This window comes from Natator depressus, chromosome 5, assembly GCF_965152275.1.
Source record: "Natator depressus isolate rNatDep1 chromosome 5, rNatDep2.hap1, whole genome shotgun sequence".
In the NCBI taxonomy this organism is placed as follows: domain Eukaryota; kingdom Metazoa; phylum Chordata; order Testudines; family Cheloniidae; genus Natator; species Natator depressus.
Genome location: NC_134238.1, coordinates 60,631,471 through 60,659,245, shown reverse-complemented (window position 1 = coordinate 60,659,245; position 27,775 = coordinate 60,631,471). Strand labels below are relative to the sequence as shown.

The 27,775-nt window shown below is 43.0% G+C and overlaps 1 long non-coding RNA gene across 1 annotated transcript; it reads left to right on the top strand.

The window, feature by feature from the left end:
• Window positions 1-26: 26 nt before the first annotated feature.
• On the top strand, window positions 27-27,405 carry LOC141988175 (uncharacterized). The gene is made up of 3 exons (XR_012639684.1): window positions 27-77; window positions 23,470-23,502; window positions 27,190-27,405. It is a non-coding gene; the product is annotated as an uncharacterized LOC141988175 (long non-coding RNA).
• The last annotated feature ends 370 nt before the right edge of the window (window positions 27,406-27,775 follow it).

Below are 27,775 nucleotides of genomic sequence, written 5' to 3'. Positions count from 1 at the left end.
TAGGAGCTCCATGGCACTTGCAAAGCCAAACTGCAAGTCTGAATGCTGGACTAAGAGGCCTCCCTGCCTGCAGTCATGTGGGTCATTCTGTGTTCTTTGTTTGCCTAAAAAAATGTGTGTTGTATTTTCCTGGTTCCGTTTCCAAGGAATTGGCTATTTGTTGTCTTGATATGAATTTAACCCCGCTCCCTTCTCTCTGACGAGGTCTCTGATTAAGCATAGGTAATATGAGAAATTAATTTTAATTCTCTTGTCTTCTCTCTCCTCTTAGCTCCCTTCACCTCCACAGAGACTCACACACTCCCTTCCCCTCAGAACTATCTTTGTCTATTGTAATATAATTGGGGTGGGGAGCTTGTCAAATAGTACTGTCTTCATGTAGCACTAGTCCTGTTAGTCAATTTCTGCGTGGGTGGTCTCATGTTTTAAACTCCTGAGACATTAAATAGGAAGGATTGCACTAGCCTCAGAGGTTTAGAATTACTAAAGCATAAATTGGGCTGTTTAAATTTATTTAGTATACTAAAAGGTGTATCTTTATTCCCATTCACCTGTTGAGTGCATTTCCTATCACAAAACTGATTTCTAGTTTAGGAGGTGGATCTCAAGGCCTGAAAATTTGATAATGGCAGAAACAAGACAGGTGAAATCTAGAGTGAGCCACTGACCCAGAATTTTGCAAAGCTTTTTGTTTCTTGCAGATTATTTTGAATTTTCTGAAACCAGCCTGGGTGTGAAGAGCAACTTCTGATTTTGAACACAGCAATATTTTTTTGTTAAAAGCACATTTTAATTTTTTGGGTAACTTTTTAGTTTTATTGCAACCAAGGGAGGGAGAGGAATTTTGAGCCTTTTTGGAAAAAAGTAAAACAGCTGGTTCTTAAATGTTCCCATTATTTATGCTGTGAGATTTGTTTTGTTTCACAGCTGAGACAGGGATAGCGGAAGGAGTAAAAGCTGTGTGCAGGAGCTTTCCAGTTTTAGAAGAACTGTAGGAATTAGTTTTTGTTTTTTGTTTTTTAAATGCTGTGTCTCCCCAGTGCTTATATTTACCTTTTAAGGTGAAGATTTGTAATTGAGTATGATCCACAAACTATCAAAGCTTCCTTTTATTTTTTTTTCTTTTCCCCCTTCTCTCCAGATACTAAAAGCGAAATCTGGCCTCATCAATGTCAAAACTCCCATGGGCTTCAATATGGTCAGCATTTCACCCTAGATATTTGTATCATGTAGAACAGGGGTAGGCAACCTATGGCATGCAAGCTCATTTTCAGTGGCACTCACACTGCCCAGGTCCTGGCCACTGGTCCCGGGGGCTCCACTCCTGGCCTGGGGTACTAGCCGCCGGCCCCCTGCCAACTGGGGTTCCATCTGCTGGCCCCTCTGCCGGCCCCAGGTCCTGGCCACCAGTCTGGGGGCTCTGCTACTGGCCTGGGGCTCTGCAGCCGCCCACAGCTGTGGCCCACTGGCCCCAGCCTGGGGCAGTGAGGGGTGCAGACAGAGGCAAGAGGGGGTGCAGCTCAGCAACCCCACCTTAAAAATTGTTCCAGCACCACTGTACTGGGATATTTTTAAGTCCTGATTTGCTGCTTACATCACTATCACGCCATGTGGAACAGCGCACTGTGTTTGACGTTGAGATTAGAATGTACGTGCAAGAACTAGAATCAGAATTTTCAAGATTTCCAGCGATTTGGCCCAATGCTTTCTTTTCTAATTAAACCTGAAAAGTTCAATGAAAGCAACTTGGATCTGTCTGTATTTCAGTGGCTGGGTGTTGAAGATTTCAAAATGCAGCTCATTCAGTTACAAAGCTCAGAATTGTGGGCATCAAAGTTTGGAGATCTGCAGAGTGCATTTGAAGCTACCGAGAGAGATCATGGGGCCTCTATTCTGACCTGCTGGATGTCCTTGCCATTGAAATTTAACTGTTTGAAGAAAATTGCTTTGCAATGCTTACAGCATTTGGATCCACATACTTGTGTGAACAGGTATTTTCACACATGAAATCTGTCTTCTGTCCCTCTCAGAGCCGGTTAACAAATGATCACTCAGAAGCCTGTGTGCAGCTTAACGTATCCAAATACGTGCCAGACATTGGAAAACTCAGCAAGGAAAAGCAAGGGCAAGGATCACACTAAACTGATAAGATCTGCATTTTAATTTAATTTTAAATGAAGCTTCTTAAACATTTTAAAAACCTTATTTACTTTACATGCAACAATAATTCAATTATATATTATATATTTAGAAAGAGACCTTCTAAAAACATTTAAATGTATTTCTGGCACACGAAACCATAAATTAGAGTGAATAAATGAAGACTCGGCACACCACTTTTGAAAGGTTGCCAACCCCTGATGTAGAATAACCATCGCTTGTTCTCAAAAATAAGTCTTCACTGCATTCAGAAAGAAATGTTATTAGTAGTCTCCTGAAGTAGGAGCAGCAGGTGGCCCAGTGATAACAGAAAAAGTAAAGGGCAGTGGTACCAAATCTTCCAAATCCAAAGATCCATAAGCAAAACTTCTGGGAACAGGAGCAGTGGTGCTAGATACTGTGCATCTGCAGTAGGTAAAGTACATGGTAAAACTACAGGAGTTCCTCACTGCGGTATAGTGAGCATTATTGTCTAAGGGATATTGTCAGCATCCACACCCAGCCATGTATGTACATACAGTGAACTTGGAAACAGACCACAGAGTGATGAGAAAAGAAATACACAGTTACCACGAAGACCCAATCTCTCTCAAATATTTTCCACTACACTAGCTAAAATTTAATTCATGGTTACTTAATATACACATTACTATCCAGAAGGAGGCTCCCAGGGCTGCTGGCCATTGAGGTACAACATATCAGGGCAAATGCTTTGTCTCGCCCCTCTCCTTTACACAGGTCAGTAGGAGTAAAGACAGCACATACTCAGCTGCTTTTTCACCCACATGAGGGTGGGGGTGGAAATGCAGGGAATGTGTCTGGGACAGAGGCTGTCAGGGGCAGAGCAAAGAGGAGCAGGAGAAACCGAAGTGTGCTGCTTAATGACTATCCTCTGCCAGTGGGTGGTACCTTAGGAACTGTTGCCAGGTCCCATAGATTTCAGAGTGGTAGCCGTGTTAGTCTGTATCAGCAAAAACAGCGAGGAGTCCTAGTGGCACCTTAGAGCCTAACAAATTTATTTGGGTATAAGCTTTTGTGGGCTAAAATCCACTTCATCAGATGCATGGAGTGAAAAATACAGTAAGCACTATATATATATATATATATATATATATATTACAGCACATGAAAAGATTGGAGTTGCCTTACCACGTGGGGGGTCAGTGCTAATGAGGCCAATTCAATCAAGGTGGAAGTGGCCTATTCTCCACAGTTGACAAGAAGCAGTGAATATTAACAGAGGAAAAATTACGAGTAGAGCGGACCCTAAATTCCTCTAATTTAAGACAGGGTCAAAAGGTGGGGACTGAGCAGAAAATCGTTATGAAAATATTTAAGATAATGGTCCACTAAGCATAATCTGGGTGAAGCAGAAACTCTGGCCCAATAGCTTAAATACAGTCCATGCTATGGTACTTGTATGAAACAATATGAGGACTAGAACTAGTAGAATAATGTGAGTGTGTGGGGGGGGGGAAGAGGGGGGAAATACATCTGATTTGCTGCTATTTGTGGATTTTTGTGGGGGGGGGAGGGGGAAGAGAAACCTTTTGTAGTGATAACTCTTAGTAGTGAACAGTCTACAGGCACAGTTTGTGAACTACCCATATTCTAAAAATTATTCATACAACCTCCTGGAAGAATGCTTACTACAGAACACTTAGTTCAAATAGTAGCAGGCCTATTAGAATACCTACAATGCTACATTTGAGAGAGGTATAAGTGTATTCTCACAATGGCTATGTGTTAAAGCTCACAGAAGGTTTCATTCTAAAACGAGCTGGCTGAACCACTGGAACTGACTTTTGAAAACACTGAGCTGCAATTTGCATCTCTGAGCTTGACAAAAGTCACACAGTAGCCATCTTGTCAAAGCTGCAAGAACTGAGTCTTGTATGACTTAGGCTAGAGCCAGGACTGAAGTGCAAAGTTGTGATACAGACTCAAATCCAAAACCAAACTTCCCCAATTTGAGAGTGTCCAAATCTGGGAGCTTGGTTCAGGGCCACTTCTAAAGTATTTCAGTGATCTTTCTCTTGATTACCTGTGCTAAAACCAGTGCAGAGTGGCCAGTTTTCACACACACCTTGTTTGTTAAGCCAACTGAATTGCTGGTATGTGGTTTTCTTGAATTAATTATTAAACATAAGCTGGCAGAAGCCTACGGAGTCTGTACCTAAGGCAGGCCACTCGCTGAGGCCCATGGAATTTTTAGGGAGCTTCAAGGGGAAAATAATGCACTCAATGACAAATGAAAATAGGAAATGCCAAATCCATGGAATGTGACCTTTTACATACTGGAAAGACTTGTTTGAAGAGCATAAAGAGCTAGCTAGTGAACATAAGCACATAGAAAAATACTTTCTCCTTTGTTAGTACAACCTCTAGATAGGGAGGGTTTGTAGAAGGTCAGTGTCAGAAACTGCAGACTTTAAAGCCCAGTTAAATGCAGGCTAGTAATAGGCAAAGCTCAGTGTAAAGATTGAGATTTGGCTCTTATCCAGCCTTCATGAAGTTGCATGCTTTTTGAGCTCTACTCCCATATGTGGAAGGTATAAATTGGGACGGGGGAGGGGGAACAAGGGATGCACCTGTTAACTCCATTGAAATATATTGGACTAAGAGAGCATTTTGGGACAAAAGTGTCCAACAATTTCTATTTCTTAAAGAGAATGTTTCTCTTGAACAGGTACACTTGGCAAGCAGCCCCTCTCTAGGCTCTTTATTCTTATTTATTTGTATTATTGTAGCACCTAGGAGCCCCATTTTGCTGTGTGCTTTCCAAACCACAGAAGAAAAAGACATTCCCTCAGACAATCCCTCCTTCACATCAGCCCACTGCTCCCCTTATTTCCAGTAATCTGTCATTCCAGCAAGCAGGTTACCGGTGGGAGCAACCTTGCAGACTGCTCAGCCCTTTAATGGCAGCTGTTCATTGTGGAGAGGGAAGAAATTCTGAAATAATGTTTTATTTTAATATCTTGAGGGGGTGCAAGGCTTATAAATGGTGATTAATATGATCTGGATCTGTGCCAGCCTCACAGGCCTTGTTTTAGGGGTAAGAATTAAAACTCCATGGTACTTCAAATGAATGGTGGCACTCAATATTTTTATAAACTTTGTCCTAAGGCTGTTTATTTTGTGTATTTAGCCAGACAGCTACATTGCAGTATCAGTATTAGTATGTATCAAAAAGTAAGTTTCAAGTCAGACAGCTCTACTTCTAATGCTTTTTCTTTAAAGGAAGTGCCAAAGGAAAGGAGGTGCATAAGCAAGTATTAGCTGAATAATTCACTCTGAGAGATCAGTTCAGCTGAATTGAAAAATAAGTGTGTGCATGTTTTTGGTCTGAAAGGAAATTAATATCAAATAGGAAACTGGCTATGTTCCATTTATATTTCACATAAACTTGCTATCGAAGCTTGCACCTGTCCTAGCAGTAATATTTGTTCCTGTCACTTCTGGTGCAGTGCCTAACCAATGTTTCAGCTGTGAGTGGTGATTCTGTATAACAGAGGTAACTCACCCACCCTCCTCTGACTGTATCTTTAAATGAGTTCCCTATTATTTATACCTGCATATGTTGTGGAGGCTGAAGAAGATCAGGATTCCAACATTTTAATGGAGTTAGTTCCCAGGGTCTCACCCAAACTGGCCTTCAAGAGGATACTGGAACTAAGGAGGTTTGTTAGTTACTATTGATTGTATTCTACCACCTGACATTACTATAACCATGCACTCCACTAACAGCTATTTATTACACTCACCACTACATAAAGTGAAAGGCCTTAATTTATAACAGTATTGTGTGTACTGCAGGTCTGAGCATAGAATTTTAAAGAGAGATTTATAGAAACACAACACAGTGAGTTTATAAAACATCCAGTATGGTCGAGTCCAGTGTTTACCAAACAGTGGATTGAGTCATGGGAAGATTTTAGGTGGGGTGCAGAGGGAAGCTCCTGGGAGGTTGGAGATCAAACCAACCACACAGCCTTGGCTCCTGTTCCTCAGGGCTGGCCCCATAGCCCACTCCAGGCATTGCGACCTTATGCACGGCATCACAGTGCCATTCAGGTTTGGCCCCGCTGGCCCCCCATTACGATGGAGTAGCTGGGCCAAATCCAAATGAGTGGTGTTGCGACCACAGTGCTACTCATTGAAATTTGGCCCATCTCTTCCTCCATCGTCATGGCAGCCACAGGTTTGCCAGGTGTCCAGTTTTCAACAGGAACAGCCGGTCAAAAAGGGACCCTCCCCAACCCGGTGAAAATGAGCGAGTGAGTGAAGATGAGAGAGAGCAAGCGATGGAGGAAGGGGGGATGGAGTGAGTAGGGCGGGGCCTCAGAGAAGGGGTAGGGCAAGCGTGTTCAGTTTTGTGCAATTAGAAAGTTGTGCCGCAGTCACTCCAAACCTGAGTGGTGCTGTAACCCTGTGTGGTAGGTTTCAAGGCCAGAGTGGGGAGCCAGGCACAGCCTCATGGGACAAGAGCCATCACTACAGGGTGAGTGTATGACAGGCTTGATCTTCCCCCCACACCCTGCGTGCCCCATCAGGCCAGGATTAGAATTGCAGTGCTAGAGCAGAGGATGCTATTGTAGGTGGTCAGTGCCCTCTCGGCAAGGCAGTGGCAGAAGTGGGGGAGGAGAAGGATCCTGGCCTATGATTTTGCCTTCCCCCCACCAAGAATTTGGACGATGGGTGGGTAACAAAAAAAGACAATATGACAACTTACAGTTGGTTGGTCATCTTAATAAAAAGTTTGGGAACCAATGGCCTAGTCAAACAACCATATTGCTTTGCCATTTTTCCCCCAATCCAACAGCAAAGGCTTTACTCACAAAATAGAAAAAACAATAAGTTATCTCATTTGATGGCTGAGAGTCTGCTGAGCTAGTTCCTTTTAACAAGCTTGGGAGTTTATCCAAACTTAGCCACAGCACTTGAGGCTTCTATAAAGCTGGCAATGCTGTAGGGCAGCATGGAGGAAGCCCATAGCTTCTCTTACTGAAGGGTGTGGGTGAGGGTGAGGGACAGGAGTCTGACTAGGAAGGCTGGAGGAAAAGAAGGTTAAAGTGTGGTAGAAAGTAGTCCAGGGAAGAGAGCACTAGGACTGGTGAAGTCCCAGACCTTAACTGCATATTGCAGGGCCCTGGACTGGAACCTAGAGTAGAGAGTGGGTCTGGGGTCCCCTACTATCCCCCGTAGAATAGTATTGCTTGGGGGCAGTGAACAGGAAGGCTGCCTGCATCGTAGTGGAAGTGACATAGGCAGGGTAGTGGGTGTGAGGACTGCCTGACACAGCTTGTGCAGAGAGACTTGGAAAGACTTCTCCCAGAAGGGGAAATCACAGCATGACCTGGCTGGAGGGCTGAGACATGAAGCAGCCATATTGCAACTCCATAAGCTGGAGTAGAGCTGCAAGGGGACCAGAAGGAGAGTGCTGGACTAGGTGGAGTTAATCACCAGAAGTGGGCATCACCTAGCAGTGCGTAGAGTACTCCATGACAAGGACTAGGATCCAAAATTCCTGTATTATTTTCCTAGCTCTGTCACTTGCTAATGGTATGTGACCTTAGGCAAATCACTAGCCTGACTCTGCTTCAATTCTTCATCTGTAAAATGATAACCCTTACCTACCTAACAGGGATGTCATGATAAATGCTGCTTAATATGTGCAAAACTTTTCAGTATCTTTGCTTCTGGCTGTTACATCCTTAAACCACTGAGACTCAATAGTGAAGTGCATAACTATAAGCTTTGTTGTACAGTTCTGCACTGTGCAAATATTCTTACACACATTAAACTCCCCAACTCGTACACTGGAACCACTGTGCTCAGTCTAAAACCTGGGAAGAAATCCCTGAGGGCTATCAGTTCAGTTATTCTAGTGGTGTGAGCAGGAATCTGGAGGTGTTGTCTTCAGGCCAGCTCACTAGCTGAAACTAGAAAGCCCAGAGGGGCAGAACAAAACAATCCGACCACAGAAACTGGATCTGCTGCACATGGCTATACCAGAATTCCCTGCAGAGCCCCACACTGGTGTACATGGAGTTATCCATCGGATGAGCGGACTCTTGAAATTTGTACGGACACACACATACTCCCTTTAGCATGTAGTGGAATCACTTCAGGCAGGAGAGAAGGACTTGAGACCAAGACAGAATCTGTTTGCTAAAAATATGTACTGAAAGAAATGAGCCTCAGGATAATTCTTTATCAGAAGACAGGCTCAGCTTATGGGGGAGTTGGAAAAATGAGTAATACGACACAAAACCATCACAGTGAGGGAATGTTAGCCAATTGTTTCACACAGCCATGTTGCTGAAACTTGGTCAGAATACTCCCCACATGACTTGGAGAGGAGCTGACTGTAACAGTGCCAGACTCACCACAGCAGCACCTCTTGTTGGTTGGTTTGGGAATTAGCTCTTTCAGCGGCACACCTTCACTAGTGGTGTCTCCACCATCCTCACAGTCAGACCCACATCACTCCCAGACCATGGTGCCTGCTTCTGGACACTGCCCGCTCTGCTGGCTCTCCCCGTCCCCTTCCGGGGGACTGGCAGCTTCTGGTTTTATCACTCACCCCAGTGGCTCACTGCAGTCCTCAGTCTAGCCCCTTCCTCCAAGGGCTAACTGCAGTCTGGCTTAGCCACTCTCATCACTGGCAAGTGAGGGAGAGGCCTGCCTGCTACTGCAGCAGCCACTTACTGCTCTCCTCTACTGCCTAATTCCTTGTGCCACTTCCCCATAGCCCCTTTGTGTCAGTTGTCAGCCTAGAGCCGAGCCGAGCCGAGCCGAGCCGAGCCCTGCCCTGCCCTGCCCGCTTTTCTTGCTAAGAACCAGTCCTTCTCCCTTTGCCATCCAGGGAGAGACACTGCTCCTCTCTGCCCTACAGCCTTTTTATAGGGACCAGCCTGGCCCTGATAAGCTGTTATCAAGCCTCCACTTGATTGGGTCCCAATAAGCCCTTCCATGATTGGCTGGGGCTCTGTGCAGCCTCTCTGGCTTGCTCCAACTCCTTCCATGCCAGAGTGGGGCAGTTGCCCCACTGCACAGACATACAAATTCGGATACAGCTGAGAGAGAGCCTTTACACCCAGTCCTTAGACAACCACTGTGGCTAGAGCCAGTTGTAAAACGCAGGTAGTCGCCGCATTCTAAACAGCTAAATATAGTAAAGATCCCAGCACACAACCTTTCAAGACAAGTTCTCAGTGACAGGCAAGCGACAGAGCTTGCAGGAAGCAAAACAGGCCACCACTGAATTGGCTAGATAAGTTAAACAGCTGTTGTGGGTACTCAGTTTTTGTGGTTTAGCTGACTCATGTCTGGGCCTACATATATGGCTTGAAGCTGTTCTCAGTTATACCTTTGTAAATCAGGAGTAACTCCAGTGAAATCCATAGAATTGGGAGCAGAAGGGGGGGGGGGTGAGAGGTGAGAAACAGGTGCATCAAGCAGACAGAAATATACAAACCTTTTAAGATGCTTTAACATAATGGAGAATCCTAACCATATTTTTTTTATTTTGCAGCACTGTTTGATATTTTAAACCTAAATAAAAACATTTGGATACTAAAAATAAATGTAAATATAATAAATGGGCAACTTAACATGAACAGTTATTTTTAGTTATCCATGGATGCCACTCCATCCACCCATCTCTCTGAAATCTGATACTCTCATCTTCGATTATAGTCCCTCTCCTCTCACTGTGAGAGAGAGCAGGTCCTTTGATATACATGGGAAAAGAAGGCTTAAAACTAAGAAATAGCTGAAATGATTGGAGTTCCACTGCAGCCAATCAAAAGTCTGGAGTTAAACTTTTAAAAACAAATGTTTTGGAAAACTAAATGGGCAGCATTTGCAGGCATAGTCCCCACACTGTCATGAGCCTTCCTCACAATGACCAATATTTATATTAGAGCCTAAAGGCCCCAGCTGAGCTCAGGACTGCATTGTGTTGTACACACACGTAGTAAGAGACAGTCCTTACCTCAAAGAGGACACTGAAAGGGAATATTAGCCTTATTTTTCAGATGGGCAATGGAGGCACAGAGAGATTAAACTACTTGCCCAAGATCACACAGGAAGTCTGCGGCAGAGCTAGAACCTGTACACAGATCTCCTGTGTCCCAGAACAGTGCCTTAACTGTAAGAGCAACTTTCCTCCCTTAGCCTGCAACAGGATCTCTTATGAGCTAGTGTGGCTCCCACTGAAGTCAATGGGAGGAGTCTTTTGGTTGACTAAAATTGGAGCTGGATATGTCCCATAGGGTGGGCCTATGCACCTAAGCCAAGTTCAAGCTAGTTGATCCCACAGCAGGGGCATGGCCTTTAGAAGTACTGTTAACTCTAAATATTTGTTTTTAGTAAACATTATATAATTTAAATGGGGAAAAGCAACACACACACACAAAATACACCTTCTCTGCAGGCAGTCTTCCTTGTATTTGAAATAAGTATGCAGTTTCAGAAGTGGTCTATGAGCTCAATCCAACCCTTACTTTAAATCAACAGGTGTCTTTTCAGTGATTTCAGTTGAAGTTGGATAGAGCTCAAAGGGAGGCAGAAAAGGAACATCTTGTATTCAAACAGCTTAAAAAGGAAGACAAAATAAGATAAAAGTGTTTCTTGGTTCATCTGTGTCATCTTGTGAAATAGAACAGAATTGTGCAGTCTAAGAGAGAAATAATCAGTTAGTGAAAATTCTCAACTTTTATTCAAGTACACTTGAAGTACACATCCCAAAGTTCTCTCTGTCCCTGCCCTCAGGCCCTATACACTATCTGGTTCAACTGAGTTAAACTGGTCCTAGCACCAGTTCAGCTGAAGTGGTGGGAGGGCAGGTTATTCCATGATTGTCAGTTACAAGATTTCTTGTCGCTTCTCTCTGAAGCAATTGGTACTGGACTTGACAGACCACCATTCTGACTTAGTATGTTAACTCTTACATGCCTGTGTAAATGCTGAGCTGATGTACTCAGCAAAATTCAATTTATATACTTCATTATCAAATCTTAATGTCTTGATTAAAAGAGTTCCCCTGTAACCTGAGACGTAACTCTGACCACTGCTGTGGGTATTTAGGTTACCTCCCCAGCATGGTAGCTGATAAAGTGCAAACTGGCTGTTATCTGTAAAACAAGTGCCTAGAATTGGACTTAGTATAGTCTCCTTAGCATTCAGCATCAGCCCCACATTCACAACTTGTTATGGGAAAAAGAAGAAAACAGACATGTGCAGAGGAGATAAGAGGAAGAGTGGGCTGAAAAGAACACATTACTCCTGGGGGGGATTCTGCAGCAAAACATGCAAAATTCTGTGCCAAAAAATTCAAAATTCTGCATATTTTATTTGTCAAAATAATGCAGTATAATCATGCCAGTTTCAATTGTTTTGGTAATTTATTTAAACTACAATACAGGAAAAAAGTCACTAACTATTCAGCATTTCCTAAACACATGAAAGTTAAGTTACAAACACTTGGTAACTAATACCCTGCATTCCAGTTATAATCCAGGATTTTCATTTAAATTTACATTACAGCACACAAAATAGCGAGGGGGAAAAAAAAAAGGGAGCATGTCATTTTAAATTGCTCAGACTTTCACACATGAAAGTCATATAGTTTTGCTAATCATTGTCCTGGACTTGGCTGGGTACTTTGTAAAGTGCTTATTCTGACATTTTATTGACTGCTTGGTAAATGTTTTATTTGCCCCAAAGTCTTTTTTTTTAATGTGTAAGTAAAATAAATCATGAGCTACACTCTAACCCCATTGTGCCATTTTGGTGAGAAAGCACATAGATCTTCCTAGCTGAGGATTCCCTTACTGTCATTTATAATAAGGCTCCTTTACATGACTCTGACAATGTAGGGGCCTTAAAACTTTCACAGGTTTTATGCTCCTGGGAGAAATGACTGAGAATGGGAACAGTTAACTAATAGGAAATTAACAATATTACTATACAGACAGGCTGCAACATCTCTGCCTCAGAGAATGAGATCAGTTAACTAACAGGCAGGCTGCTACATTTCTCCCTCTAGCCTGCCTCGTGCATAATAAAAGCCCTACCCTTCCATGCCAGCAAGCTGCAGTAGCAAGCGAGAGGGATGGAGTCTCTCTCTCTCTCTCTCTTTCTCTCTCTCACTTGTTGGCACGCATTTACGCATGCCAGCCCCACCCCTGCCCCCCGATGGTGATCAAGCATGCATGCCCAGTCTGCCCCCCCCCCATCTGAGGCTGCTCCAGGCATGCTTAACTGAGCTGGGGAGGAAGGAGGAGGAGAATGACATGGCCAGTAGCTCTTTGTTATGAGAACCAGTTTCTGGACATCCACTGGACCCATGCATCCAGTAGAAGTGCAGTGCTAAGTTAGAGCCACCAGTCTATATCGCCCATCCCTGTCTCTAAACCAGCAGTTCCCAAACTATGGGTAGCACGCTCCATCAGCATATGGGGTCATGGCAATCCCAAGTGTTGCAGAGGAGGATGCCATTTTAGAAAATCTCCCTGTGTGGAGGATGTCACTTTGTAGAGCAAAATGGCATCCTCCGTGCAGCATGACCTTGCACATATGAGGCATGCAAGGTTATGCTGTGTGGAGGATGCAGTTTTAAAATGGAACCCTCCATGCTGTCTGGGGTTGCAGAAAGCAATACATCTGAAAATAGAGTCATGCAGGAGAAAAGATTAGGAACCACTGCTTTAAATTAGTCTACGCTTCACCACACTGTCAGAGGCAAGCATGGCATATTGGGTGGGATGTCATAGTATATACATAGATACTACTCCCCAGGGGTGCTGGACCAATTTGTATAGTGGGGGTGCTGAGAGCCATTGAACCAAACTGTAAACTCTGTTTAGAATGGAATCCACTTTAAGCCAGGGGGTGCAGTAGCACCCCTAGTTCCAGCACCTATGCTACTCCCTCCAAGTTATCGTTAGGTTAACTCAGCTACAGTTCTTGTTCTTTTAGTTGGCTGATTTGTGTAGAAGAAAAAGGGAATGATAGGACAATGGAATGTTCTTTAACCTTTAAAAAACTGACTTGTTCCAATGGGGAACATCTAAATTTCCAAGGTTTTCCTAGGTAGCTGTAGGAGAAAATGCAGGCAGAAGCCCAGCAGCAGAGTGCGAGCTATCCTGTTTATTGCACTCAGTGTAGCATTAGATTACCTGCCCTGTGGGCAGGTAGCATATGTGTGCATTCAGTGCAAGGAGCTCCTGGCCCTCAGAGACCGTGTAAGGGCTTTGCACGCCAGGGTGGCAGAAATGGAGGAGCTAAGGGAGGCAGAGAGGTATGTTGATGAGGCTTTCCGGGACACTGTAGATTTGTCCCACCTCTGGTCAGACAGCCCCTGCGCTGTTAAGGAGGATGAAAGACCCAGAGAAGGAGAGCAGTCAACAGGAGCAGAGGGAAACCTTCCCATGGTTGGGACCCTCCTTCCCAACGATGTTTGGGTATCCTCTTGCACTGAGGTTACCTCTCCAGGGGAGGGAACTCCAGTCATTAGGAAAAGGCAGTTGCTAGTAATGGGAAATTCGATCATTAGAAACATAGATAGCTGGGTTTGTGATGACCAGGAGAACTGTATGGTGACTTGCCTGCCTGGTGCGAAGGTTGCAGATCTCTCAAGGCATCTAGATAGACTTATGTTTAGTGATGGGGAGGAGGTGGTGGTCGTGGTACATGTAGGTACCAATGACATAGGGAAGGGTAGGAGAGATGTCCTGGAGGCCAAATTTAGGCTGCTAGGAAAGAGATTGAAATCCAGGACCTCTATGGTGGCATTCTCAGAAATGCTACCAGTTCCATGCACAGGGCCAGGTAGGCAGGCAGAGCTTCAGAGTCGCAGTGCGCGGATGAGACAATGCTGTAGAGAGGAGGGTTTTAGATTTATTAGGAACTGGGGAAACTTTTGGGATGGAGGAGCCTATACAGTAAGGATGGGCTCCACCTAAACCAAAGTGGATCCAGACTGCTGGCACTTAACATTAAAAAGGTTGCAGAGCAGTTTTTAAACAAAGTGATGGGGGAAAGCCGATTGCTGCAGAGGCACACGTGGATCAAACAGAGACTTCTCTTAGAGGAGAGTCTGTTGATAGAGATTCTCTTGGTTTTAGTCAGGAGGAGAGGATGGAAGAGGATAAAGTATGGGCCAGATCAGACAAGAAGCATTCACATAAAGAATCTGACACATCAGAAAATCTGACACAAGACAAATAAACAGTGACAGGTTTTTAAAGTGCTTGTACACAAATGCTAGAAGTCTAAATAATAAGATGGGTGAACTAGAGTGTCTCGTGTTAAAGGAGGATATTGATCTAATAGGCATCACAGAAACCTGGTGGAGTGAAGACAATCAATGGGACACAATCATTCCAGGGTACAAAATATATCAGAAGGACAGAACAGGTCATGCGGGGAGTGGAGGGGGGAGTGGCACTATATGTGAAAGAAAATGTAGAATCAAATGAAATAAAAATCTTAAATGAATCCACATGTTCCATAGAACCTCTATGGATAGTAATTCCATGCTCTAATAAGAATATAACAGTAGGGATCTATTATCGACCACCTGACGAGGACAGTGATAGTGATGATGAAATGCTAAGGGAGATTAGAGAGGCTATCAAAATAAAAAACTCAGTAATAGTGGGGGATTTCAATTATCCCCATACTGACTGGATTCATGTCACCTCAGGACGAAATGCAGAGACAAAATTTCTCAATACTTTAAATGACCTCTTCTTGGAGCAGCTGGTACAGGAACCCACAAGGGGAGAGGCAACTGTCATCTAGTCCTGAGTGGAGCGCTGGATCTGGTCCAAGAGGTAACTATAACAGGACTGCTTGGAAATAGTGACCATAATATAATAACATGTAACATTCCTGTGGTGGGAAGAACACCTCAACAGCCCAACACTGTGGCATTTAATTTCAGAAAGGGGAACTATGCAAAAATGAGGAGGTTAGTTAAACAGAAATTAAAAGGTACAGTGACTAGAGTGAAATCCCTGCAAGCTCCATGGATACTTTTCAAAGACACCATAATGGAGGCTCAAATTAAATGTATACCCCAAATTAAAAAACACAGTAAAAAAACTAAAAAAAGAGCCACCGTGGCTTAACAACTATGTAAAAGAAGCAGTGAGAAATAAAAAGGCATCTTTTAAAATGTGGAAGTCAAATCCTAGTGAGGTAAACAGAAAGGAGCATAAACACTGCCAAATTAAATGTAAAAATGTAATAAGAAAAGCCAAAAAGGAGTTTGAAAAACAGCTAGCCAAAAACTCAAAAGGTAATAACAAAATGTTTTTAAGTACATCAGAAGCAGGAAGCCTGCTAAACAACCAGTGGGGCCCCTGGACGATCAAGATAAAAAAGGAGCACTTAAAGACAATAAAGTCATTGCGGAGAAACTAAATGAATTCTTTGCTTCAGTCTTCACTGCTGAGGATGTTAGGGAGATTCCCAAACCTGAGCAATCTTTTGTAGGTGACAAATCTGAGGAATTGTCACAGATTGAAGTGTCACTAGAGGAGATTTTGGAATTAATTGAGAAACTTAACAGTAACAAGTCACCGGGACCAGATGGCATTCACCCAAGAGTTCTGAAAGAACTCAAATGTGAAATTGCGGAACTATTAACTATGGTTTGTAACCTGTCCTTTAAATCAGCTTCTGTACCCAATGACTGGAAGATAGCTAATGTAACGCCAATATTTAATAAGGGCTCTAGAGGTGATCCTGGCAATTACAGACCGGTAAGTCGAACGTCAGTACCGGGCAAATTGGTTGAAACAATAGTAAAGAATAAAATTGTCAGACCCACAGAAGAACATAAATTGTTGCACAAAAGTCAACATGGTTTCTGTAAAGGGAGATCATGTCTTACTAATGTATTAGAGTTCTTTGAGGGGGTCAACAAACATGTGGACAAGGGGGATCCAGTGGACATAGTGTACTTAGATTTCCAGAAAGCCTTTGACAAGGTCCCTCACCAAAGGCTCTTAATGTAAATTAAGTTCTCATGTGATAAGAGGGAAGATCCTTTCACGGATTGAAAACTGGTTAAAAGACAGGGAACAAAGGGTAGGAATAAACGGTAAATTTTCAGACTGAAGAGGGGTAACTAGTGGTGTTCCCCAAAGGTCAGTCCTAGGACCAATCCTATTCAACTTATTCATATATGATCTGGAGAAGGGGGTAAATGGTGAGGTGGAAAAGTTTGCAGATGACACTAAACTGCTCAAGATAGTTAAGATCAAAGCAGACTGTGAAGAACTTCAAAAAGATCTCACAAAACTAAGTGATTGGGCAACAAAATGGCAAATGAAATATAATGTGGATAAATGTAAAGTAACCCCAACTATACATACAATATGATGGGAGCTAATTTAGCTACAGCTAATCAGGAGAAAGATCTTGGAGTCATTGTGGATAGTTCTCTGAAGACGTCCATGCAGTGTGCAGCGGCAGTCAAAAAAGCAAACGGGATGTTAGGAATCATTAAAAGAGGGATAGAGAATAAGATGGAGAATATCTTATTATCCTTATATAAATCCATGGTATGCCCACATCTTAAATACTGCATACAGATGTGGTCCCCTCATCTCAAAAAAAGATATATTGGCACTAGAAAAGGTTCAGAAAAGAGCAACTAAAATGATTAGGGGTTTGGAACGGGTCCCATATGAGGAGAGATTAAAGAGGCTAGGACTTTCAGCTTGGAAAAGAAGAGACTGAGGGGGGATATGATAGAGGTATATAAAATCATGGGTGGTGTGGAGAAAGTGAATAAGGAAAAGTTATTTACTTGTTCCTATAATATAAGAATTAGGGGCCACCAAATGAAATTAATGGGTAGCAGGTTTAAAACAAATAAAAGGAATTTCTTCTTCACTCAGCGCACAGTCAACCTGTGGAACTCCTTGCCTGAGGAGGTTGTGAAGGCTAGGACTATAACAGGGTTTAAAAGAGAACTGGATACATTCATGGAGATTAAGTCCATTAATGGCTATTAGCCAGGATGGGTAAAGAATGGTGTCCCTAGCCTCTGTTTCTCAGAGGGTGGAGATGGATAGCAGGAGAGAGATCATTTGATCATTACCTGTTAGGTTCACTCCCTCTGGGGTATCTGGCATTGGCCACTGTCGGTAGACAGCATACTGGGCTGGATGGACCTTTGCTCTGACCCAGTATGGCCATTCTTATGTTTGTATGTTCTTATGTTTAGGCCACAAGGAGGTACTGTGGCAAGGAGGAGGGCAGGTGTGGCCATTGGGAGGAGGAACTACTTGGGGCGGGGGGACCTCTTCAAACTACTGGAGTCTGGTTATGAGGGGGTTGGCTAGGGAGGTGAGTGAGAATTCATTTAAAAGAGGGGAGTGAAAACAGAAAGGCAGAATTTATTAAGTATGTTAACCACAGATTGTTTGTTCAGCTCTACATCTAGTCCTGCCAGAACTGACCCCACCCTTCATCTTTCATTGGTAGATACAAAGTATCATGCAGGTTTTTTCTACTGAGGTCATTTGAAGTAGACCTTAAAAAGTAAGTTGGCACAGCTATTAAAGGTCCCGTGGCACTTTTCAAAGGAATAGGAGTTTGATCTACAGTCCTTGCCGGGATTCTCTTCTCTGTCCCCAACAAAATATATCAGTGCCACACTCCATCCCAGCTGTAGCTGAATTTCAGTGATGCCAGATGTAGTTGGTAAAGCACTCTGGGGGAAATTCTCACCTGAGCAGAGCCCAGTACAAAGCCCATGCATAACATAAGTCCTGTTTCAAGCCCACTGCAAGGGGAGAAATTCATTTTTGGTTTGAGTGGTGCTATTTAAGGCCTCGACTTTGCAATTCACTGTACCCATGGACACCACTGCACGTACATTAAACCCCTCTGAAGTCAATAAGCTAACACAGAATGAATTGCTGGATCTGGGCCTAAACTATTATGTTGTGTCAATATGACTTCCAGACTTGATACAGATCATTACTGCAGAAAGGAATCTGGGGGTCATGGTGGATCACAAGCTAAAGGAGTCAACAGTTTAACACTATTGCACAAAAAGCAAAGATCATTCTGGGATGTATTAGCAGGAGTGTTGTAAGCAAGACACAACAAGTCATTCTTCTGCTCTACTCCACACTGATGAGGCTCAGCTGGAGTATTCTGTCCAGTTCTGGGTGCCACATTTCAGGCCAGATGTGGACAAATTGGGGTAAGTCCAGAGAAGAGCAACAAAAATGATTAAAGGTCTAGAAAACATGACCTATGAGGGAAGATTGAAAAAACTGGGTTTGTGTAGCTTGGAGAATAGAAGAGTGACAGGGGACATGATGACAATTTTCAAGTACATAAAAGGTTATTACAAGGAGGAAGAGAAAAATTCTTCTCAACATCTGAGGACAGGGCAAGAAGTAATGGGCTTAAATTGCAGCAGGGATGGTTTAGGTTAGACATTAGGAAAAACTTCCTAACTGTCAGGGTGGTTAAGCACTGGAATAAATTGCTCAGGGAGGTTGTGGAATCTCCATCATTGGAGTTTTTTAAGAGCAGGTTAGATAAACACCTGTCAGGGATGGTCTAGATAACACTTAGTCCTGCCATGAGTGCAGGGGACTGGACTAGATGACCTCTCTTGGGAATGGTGAACTGCGGCCACTGGGAGCTGTGGGTGGCCATGCAAATATAAACAAACTGTCTGGCGGTCTGCCAGTGGATTACCCTGACTGGCTGCTTGCGCCCATGGACCACAGGTTGCCCACTACTGCTTTAGAGGTTATTAATATGTCTCTAATAATAATCACTAAAGAAAAGTAACCCTTGTGTCAAAGGCTATATTAATTTTTGATCCAATGTGTTTTCAGCAAAGAACCCATTCATGAGGACACTGGAAATATTATTTTCAGCTAGTTATGGTTGGTTCTATGCATTTAAACTAAATCTTCCTTGTTTCCTGTTCTTTCTATATTATTGGTGTTTAGAGCACTCTGGTCATAGTCCAAAACCCAGACTTCCTAGCTTTGAATCAGAAAGCACTGGAATTTCCTGCCTCACTCAAATGTGGGTGATCTTTAGCCAATACAGCAGCATTTAGTAATAGCAATACATATTCGCTAATACAATAAAGAGGCTACTTATTTGGGCTACAGCTACCATGCAGTTGGAGTAGGTGACAGTGGTGATATCCATCTCTTAAGGGAATTGCTAGAGGTCTCAGTTAGTAGCCCTTGTTGTTCTTCTAGTTAGGAAGTGGGGACAGCACAAAACTTCAAGGCAGAGATGGGTCCAAGTGTGATTTTACATCCAGATCCAGTTCCGGACTGTGAACACTCCAGAATTTGGGGCGGTTTAGATATGAGCTCTGGTGTGACTCATATAACAGCAAGGGTCTTGTCCGTGAAATTATTGTCATAGCTACCGCCTTGCAAAGTTCAGTGCTGGTCAGATCAGGAGATTTGATTCCAGTCCAGCTCTTAAAAGAAAAAGAACAAATTAGAAAGCACTTGTATCTCAGAAGAACATGTATATTCAGAAACAACTAAGTGATAAGGAAAAACTGGAACGACAGCCAAGCCAGCCAGAGCTTCATGCAAGGCTGTGGGAGGGCCACAGCAACTAGCAAAGACATGGCAAGAGCTAAGAGTTAGTCTGCTGAAGCCCAAGAAAAGCCATTGTGTCCTACAGCTGTAGTATAGGTGAGTGTGAGCAGGTCAGTTTACATTGACCCTGCATCTTAATGTTTGCACCTCAGTTTTCCCTTTTGGTAGCATAAAGTAAACATACTCTATATGTTGTAATTAAAGTTTCCCCTTCTTTGTGATGTTTGCAACATAACCTAAAGGTATTCAATTCTACACCTTTGCAACAGGCTCCCTGGTACTCCTCAGTCCTTCCCAATTGCCCTTAGGGTGTCACCAATCCTTCTGGCTCCTTCTACAGGGCTCCACAGCTACCCCTAATGTCAAGGCATTAGACACTGTCTCTTTCTGAGTTCCCACTTGCAGACTCAGTCACCAATTCTCTCAGGCCAGGACACTTTCTGCATGGAATGTCATGCTCTTCTCATGGGCCTGAAATGATCTGGAAAAAGGGGTAAACAGTGAGGTGGCAAAATTTGCAGATGATACAAAATTACTAAAGATAGTTAACACCAGGCAGACTGTGAAGAGCTACAAAAGGATCTCTCAAAACTGGGTGATTGGGCAACAAAATGGCAGATGAAATTTAATATTGATAAATGCAAAGTAATGCACATTGGAAAGAATAATCCCAACTAGACATATAAAATGATGGGTCTAAATTAGCTGTTACCACTCAAGAAAGAGATCTTGGAGTCATTGTGGACAGTTCTCTGAAAACATCCACTCAATATCCAGTGGCAGTCAAAAATGTGAACAGAATGCTGGGAATAATTAAGAAAGGGATAGATACTAGGACAGAAAATATAATGTTGCCTCTATATAAATCCATGGTACACCCACATCTTGAATACTGTGTGCAGATGTGGTCGCCCCATCTCAAAAAAGATATATTGGAATTGGAAAAGGTTCAGAAAAGGGCAACAAAAATGATTAGGGGTATGGAACGGCTTCTGTATTAGGAGAGAGTAATAAGACTGGGACGGGACTTTTCAGCTTGGAAAAGAGACGGCTAAGGGGAGATATAATTGAGGTCTATAAAATCATGACTGGTGTAGAGAAAGTAGATAAGGAGGTGTTGTTTACGACTTCTCATAACACAAGAACTAGGGGTCACCAAATGAAATTAATAGGCAGCAGGTTTAAAACAAACAAAAGGAAGTATTTCTTCACACAACACACAGTCAACCTGTGGAACTCCTTGCCAGAGGATGTTGTGAAGGCCAAGACCATAACAGGGTTAAAAAAAGAACTAGATAAGTTCATGGAGGATAGGTCCATCAATGGCTATTAGCCAGGATGGGCAGGGATGGTGTCCCTAACCTCTGTTTGCCAGAAGCTGGGAATGAGTGACTGGGAATGGATGACTTGAAGATTACCTGTTCTGTTCATTCCCTCTGGAGCACCTGGCACTGGCCACTGTTTGAAGACAGAATACTGGGCTAGATGGACCTTTGGTCTGACCCAATAGGGCCATTCTTATGCCTCACTCCAGTTCCTTTTTAGGCTCCTGCTTCAGCTCCATCTGGACAAGGAGCTTTGCTGGTCCCACTCCCAACCTCCGGTCTCCTTTGACTGAGCAACAGTTCCTTTTTTAGGAAGCATTAGCCCCATGCTGCTGTCATATGACCCAGGCACAGAGCACAACTTGGGCCTTAGCTCCTTTAGAGGCCCAGTTCGCTCTGTGACAGTGGGATATCTGAAGATCTTTGGGCAAGGAGGGGAATTACTGTACCTGAAAAGACAAATGCTTCACCTGCCCAATATTGTGTCTTTGACTGTGGCCAAAGCTGAATGCTCCAGAGCAAGAACCAAAGCTCCCCACTCATTCACATGAATGTGTGTCAATGTACCATGTGAGAAGCTTCTGCCTGACTCAAGATGTTGATTAGTTTATCTTCTAAAGCACAAAGATCCTGTTCAGTTATTTCTGCCACAACTTTCTAAATGATACATTAGCTAATAAAATCATATGAATTCAGATGAGTCACCTATTTCATGGAAAAGACTAATATGATATAAACACTTTTCTCCAAGGAATTCTATTAATAAACAATGATTATGTTTACAAAGCTTCCTCCTAGCAGGGCCATAACTAGGGTGGGGCAGCCACTCAGGGTGCAAAGCCCTAGGGGTGGGAAAAATGATGAAAAAGAAACAGTAGGGGGCGCAAATATGCTTGTTTGTCCAGGCGCTAAAATGCCTAGTTACAGCTCTGCCTCCTGTCACTGGACAATTTAAAAAGAAGAGGGGAAACATCAGCTATTATCGAATAGCATGTTCTATGGAGCTTCTTCAAATGAAGAACGGCAGAATACCAAAATCTTTGGACCATACGCTAATGTTCTTGCGCAGAGACTACAGCCAAATATAGAACTCAGGTTATACAGAATAGAAATGGGCTACTGTCCTGGGGTGCTTCCTGGTGCCCACCTCTAGGGATTAGCTCCATTCAGGTCTGATGTTCCCTCCTTCCAATGGATTGCTCACACTGCGTCCCTCCTTATGCCATTTGCTCCCAGACCCTGTTGCTATTTCTCTGGACTCCTTCCTACTTCCCTTTTTTATCTTCTGGTCCCTTCCTCTGGGTTTACCTGCCCAAACTCCTTCCTCACAGGGAGTAACTATAGATTACTCCTTTTTTTAGCTTCTTGCCAGACTCCGTAGCCCCCAAACACACATCCCTTTTCCCACGGAGTGACTGTAGACTGCTTTCCAGCAGCCCTCTTCTTTGGTTTCATGGTGTAGCAGACTGACTTCCTGAGTATCTGACCACCATGCACTGTACTTTGTGTTGTCCATTGTTGGCTATGTATATGTTCCTTCTGTGTGCGGCACTGGCTATGGCCAGATAGCCTGTACAGAAGGGCTCAGTTGAACTGCCCAAGAAGACCACAGACTCGGTTCAGTAGCAAAGGCGTTCGGCCAGGTTTAATGTTAACAAAGCACAGTTCTAGTGTCCTATATGTGCTACAGGTACACTAATACTTGCATATCCATTACGATGGACTCGGGTCAGCAGCGTGATTCTCTGCTCCCCCATTGCCCAGACAAAGACATCCCCTCTGTGACCCCTCTTTTTATACACTGATACAGACAAGTTACATATTGCCCCTCTGACATGGTTAGTTACCTCCCTTTACTTTGTACCCATTCGTTCAATCAAAACATCTACAATCTCTATCCATCACCCTGATATTCTGATCTTATCTTTAGGAAGGGTCAGTGTATCCCTGTATCATATTTGGGGAGTGTGTTTATACTAAAACTTGGTATCAAGGTGTTCAGGTACCACATTTCTGGAATGTGTTTATGTGAATATTGAGTGCTGAGGAGTGCTTGTGTTTTTGCAATGCCACCCTTGTTCTTGCCAAGTTCAGTGAACTTGCAAGTAGGCAAGTTTTATAACAGGGCCTGACTCTTGCTAACTTTGCTTTATATCAGCAGTATCTGACTTTAGTTTGGGCCTTAGGCCTTACACCAAGTCCCATGCTTCAGGCTCTCGCTTTCTACTACACTTTTGTATCTCTTTTTATCATGACTTTTGTATCTTTGCTGGTATTCTTAAAGAACTGCAGAAAATTATTATTTAATTCACAACACCCTGTTAGAATTCTAAATAGCACCACTTCACTCTTTCTTGCAGGGTCTTGGATTATGTTTACATCGTCAACTGTTGGTAATATTTCTTGGTGTTTTTTCTCCTTTGTTTTGTTTGCCCACAGTTCTTGCCGTTCCTTTCTTAGCTCATTTTTGATTATGTGTTAAAATTCCAGTTTGCTTAAGGAGAGTCCTGTGTCATCCTCTGCATGATTAATAGCACTTTTTGCCTGTTTGTCAATTTGTTGCCAGCCACCCCTACATGTGCCAGGATCCATTACTATGGTTATATCCAGTTGCTAGCAGTAATATTTCATTAGGAGTATCATTTCTCTTACCACTGTAAATTCCCTGCAGCCCTGATAAGGAGTCAGACAGGATAGCCACGGCAACTGGCCGCACACCAAAGCCCAATTTAGCACTAACATAATCCTTGTTAGCTCAGCCAAAAATATGGATACAAAGTTAGTTAGCCTTATGGCTTTCTTGAGTCTGAGCCGGGCACCCAGAAAGTTGTTCTCACTCTTCCTGTTCCTTCCTCTTTGGCACTATCTGCACATATGTGGCAATCGTCTCTCCACTTCTCACAAATATATTGATTTGCGATATCTTGTAGATTTATCAGTCTTCTCCTTTTTTTCATAAGTCCATGTCTATGTCAGGAGGATGGTTTCCAGTGATAGAGTATTTTCCGATTGCTATAGATTTTGGTCTCTTTCAATCCCTTCTTTTCATTTAGATCCTTTACCTCTATACCCTACTTACAGGCGGAATTCTGATTTTTTTTTCTTGTACTATCTGGCCGCCACATAATTCTCAACAATCATTATATATTAGCTTTGTGTTGTCCTCTTTGCTATTTCCTAGCACTTCGTCCCAAAAGAACATAAGAACAGCCATACTAGGTCAGAGCAAAGGTCCATCTAGCCCAGTATCCTGTCTTCCGACAGTGGCCAGGTGCCCCAAATAAGGGTAAGTCTAGGAGCTGTATTCTAAAAGTGATTGGCCTTTCACTGACTGATATCCATAGTACAGACAGAGACATAGGAATGAAGGCACCACATATGATACGCAATGTCTGTGCTTGGATATAGTCTAATTTTCTCAGATTTGTGTTCGCTGCTCATCCAAAAGCCTAGCATCCATATTCAATAACTGGTTGAATTAACTCTCTTTCTAGCATTACCATCATTTTCTTATCCATTTCCCGGGATGTTCCAGGGATGCTTTTAAGTGCAAAGGTGGAATTAACATACTTATCCTTAATATTTTCAATATGGTCCCTCCAAGCGAGCTTCCTATCAAATAGCACATAAGAATTTGTGATTTATTTTCACTATATTTATCAGCCCACTTCTGTTCTCAGTTTCCCGGCTTTATACAAACTCAGCCTGCCCCTGCCCATCAATTAGCCTTTCAGGCCTTGGCCCTCCCCCAGTTGCAGCCTAAAAACCTGATGCGCCTTATATGGAGTGAACCCTGCATCACAGCTACCATCTTCAGGAGCTCAGATTAATTGGCATGGGGGAAAAAGAGAAAATGCTGGGACCCATTATTATGGTTACTGCGTAGGATAGATGAGTGGAATGCTGTTCCAGCAGTGTAAGTAGTTTGCTCTGGAGGAACATTTTCTTGTGCTACAGCCAGGGATTAACTTGAGTGAGCATTACCTATTGAAATCTAGCTCTGAGTGAGAATTTCTACTTGTCAAATTCAGAAGCATTACTTCCCTATAGTTGTTTGGAAGGTAGTTGGTTATCTTTGATCATTAGGAAGAGGTGAACCTTATGGAGTGATAATAACTTCTAAATGTCCATATTTATTTCAGTGGTGTAGCCAGGTGGGTCCCAAGATATGAGAGAGACAAGGTGGGTGAGGTAATAACTTTTATTGGACCAACTTCTGTTGGTGAGAGACAAGCTTTCAATCTGCACAGAGGTCTTCTTCGGGTCTGGGAAAGGTGCTCAGAGAAGAAGAGTTCTGGGTGAGCTCAAAAGCTTGTCATCTTCACCAACCGAAGTTGGTCCAATAAAAGATATTACCTCACCCACCTTGTGTGTCTCATATTTATTTCATTCAGTAGAAAACAGCCCCAAGGCAAGTGTAGTTTTATCTTGCTGGAGAGGAGTTAAATCAAACTGCCAGTTTGGGCCTTGTCAAACGTGTGTGGCCAGTTTCAAAATTATCTGAAAATGCATTTGTAACACTTCCCAGGGGTAGCCAGGGTTGTGAGACAACTCACTACTACCTGCCTTTAGCGGGACAGATCCTGGTCTATATCTGCTAGGGCTCAGCTCCCAATAACCCTGGCCACAGGCAGCACAAGTACTCCCCTCACAGACCCTGGGGGCTCTGCTGTCCCTCTGCAGGCAAGCAATAGGCTCACAACAACTTCCAAGTGTAACTCTGGAGTGCCCAGCCCCTGTTCCACTGAACACTCTCACAGAACTCTGATTCTCTACTCCTCAAGGAATATTACACACCAGTTTACCAGTTTTACGTTAAGGTTACCACTCCGCTTACCTCACAGCACTTAGATATAGTAATAGTGAAAACAGGACTGTGTTTATTGTTAGAGAGCAGAGATTCAAATGAGAATATTGGAAACAAATGGTTACATGTAAAACAAAATCAGAACATGCTTGCTAGAGCCTAAACTTAACTCACAGGACACTCCCTATCTCCTGCAGAATATCTTACCTAAGTCCTTTTCCCAGCATTTTCAGCCACGTTGGTTGAGACCATCCCCCTCCCCGCTTCTGTAAAATCAAATCCACTGTCAACTTGTCCTCTCAGTTTGAAGGGGTTTGAACCTCAGGGTTCATCTGCACCCTAGATATGCCCAACCACACCTTTGATGTTCACCTGAAAATAGTGTTTCCCCACCCCCAACACCGCTGTTTACCTCTTCCTGTTAATTTCCTTCTGAAGTCTCTGCAAGCTCTTCATTAGCATTTAACTCAATATGCTAATAGACTTCTAGTGTAAGATACTTCTCTCCCTGGTGGATCATTGTATATCTTCCACCTCCTGTCTGGAGCAGTTTGTCTCAAGATAGGCTGCCTTTGAATGAGCTATCTTTAGCTACAAAGCCTAGAGAACATAATTTTCAGCTTATATACATAACTCCTTCCACATTTTCCATAAGTATATATCTCAATGATTATGACAACCAGTGTGGCACAGGCTTTCAGTAGAGAACATACATGGCCCTGTACCCATATGTACTCCTGTACTCTCTGACAGCTGGCATCAAGGAAGTCCTTGAGTCACAGTGTTGTCCTTTGTTACATTTTCCATACACACATGCTTTCTGTTTGAATTACATCTGTATGGGGGGAATTATGTATTCATTGTTTTACAGACTTTGGATGGAAAATGGCTAACCATGATCTAGAACAAACACGTGACTTGGGGAATCTCATAAAGGAAATGTGTAGTATGTCATTAAAATTGCATTGAAATTAAGGATAATTCATTACACTTTGTGAACAAAATCTAAACTTATAGTTGCATTTTGGGGGGGGGGGAAGAGAAAGAAACAAGCCACGACATTACTTTTATATTAATTTTCATTTTCAATTACCTTTAGATTTAAATGAAAGAAAATATGGATGATAAACTGCAATCCTTCAAATTATGGCATTATAAAAGAATTGTGAAAATATCATGGATAGAAGCATATCTAACAAAAAAGTACTGGAAATTATTAGAACTTCACAAATGCTAGGCAGAAATCTTATTAAAAGAAAGATTTGATTTGCAGGGCATATTTTAAGAGGTTCAGCGGGTGATGCAGGCTTACGGGCACTGGAAGGGAAAACTGATGGCAGAAGAACATGAGGCAGAAAAAGAAGATCTTGGATGGATGATGTGGTATCCCGGTTGGTTCAAAAGAACTATTCATCCACAAAGAGATTACCAGAGGATTGTACAGAATGGGCTACCATGGTTGCAAACCCTCCAGTAAGGGAGATGCCACATAAGAAGAAAAGGAAACAATGAGACAAAGAACAAAAGCAAAGTTTACGTGAATGCACAGTTATTGTCCTCTGTGATCGTGCTGCATCAACGCTGTCTCACAATGGAAGTAGCCTTTGTCAGCATAGCACTCTCCTCCCGCAGCAGCTGCAAAGGAATGGAAAAGAATCTTGACTAACTTTCATCACAACAACTGACAGGGAGAAGTGGCTCACTGTAAGAGATGTGATTAGCTGGTCATAGCTAGAACATGGGCTCCATCCTGTTTTTGAGAGACTCAAAGGTGGCTGCTCTACTAGAACTAGACCAAGAAGCAGATGCTAATAGTGGAATGGAAGCGGGTACTTGGTATATGGGGCCAAATTCATTGC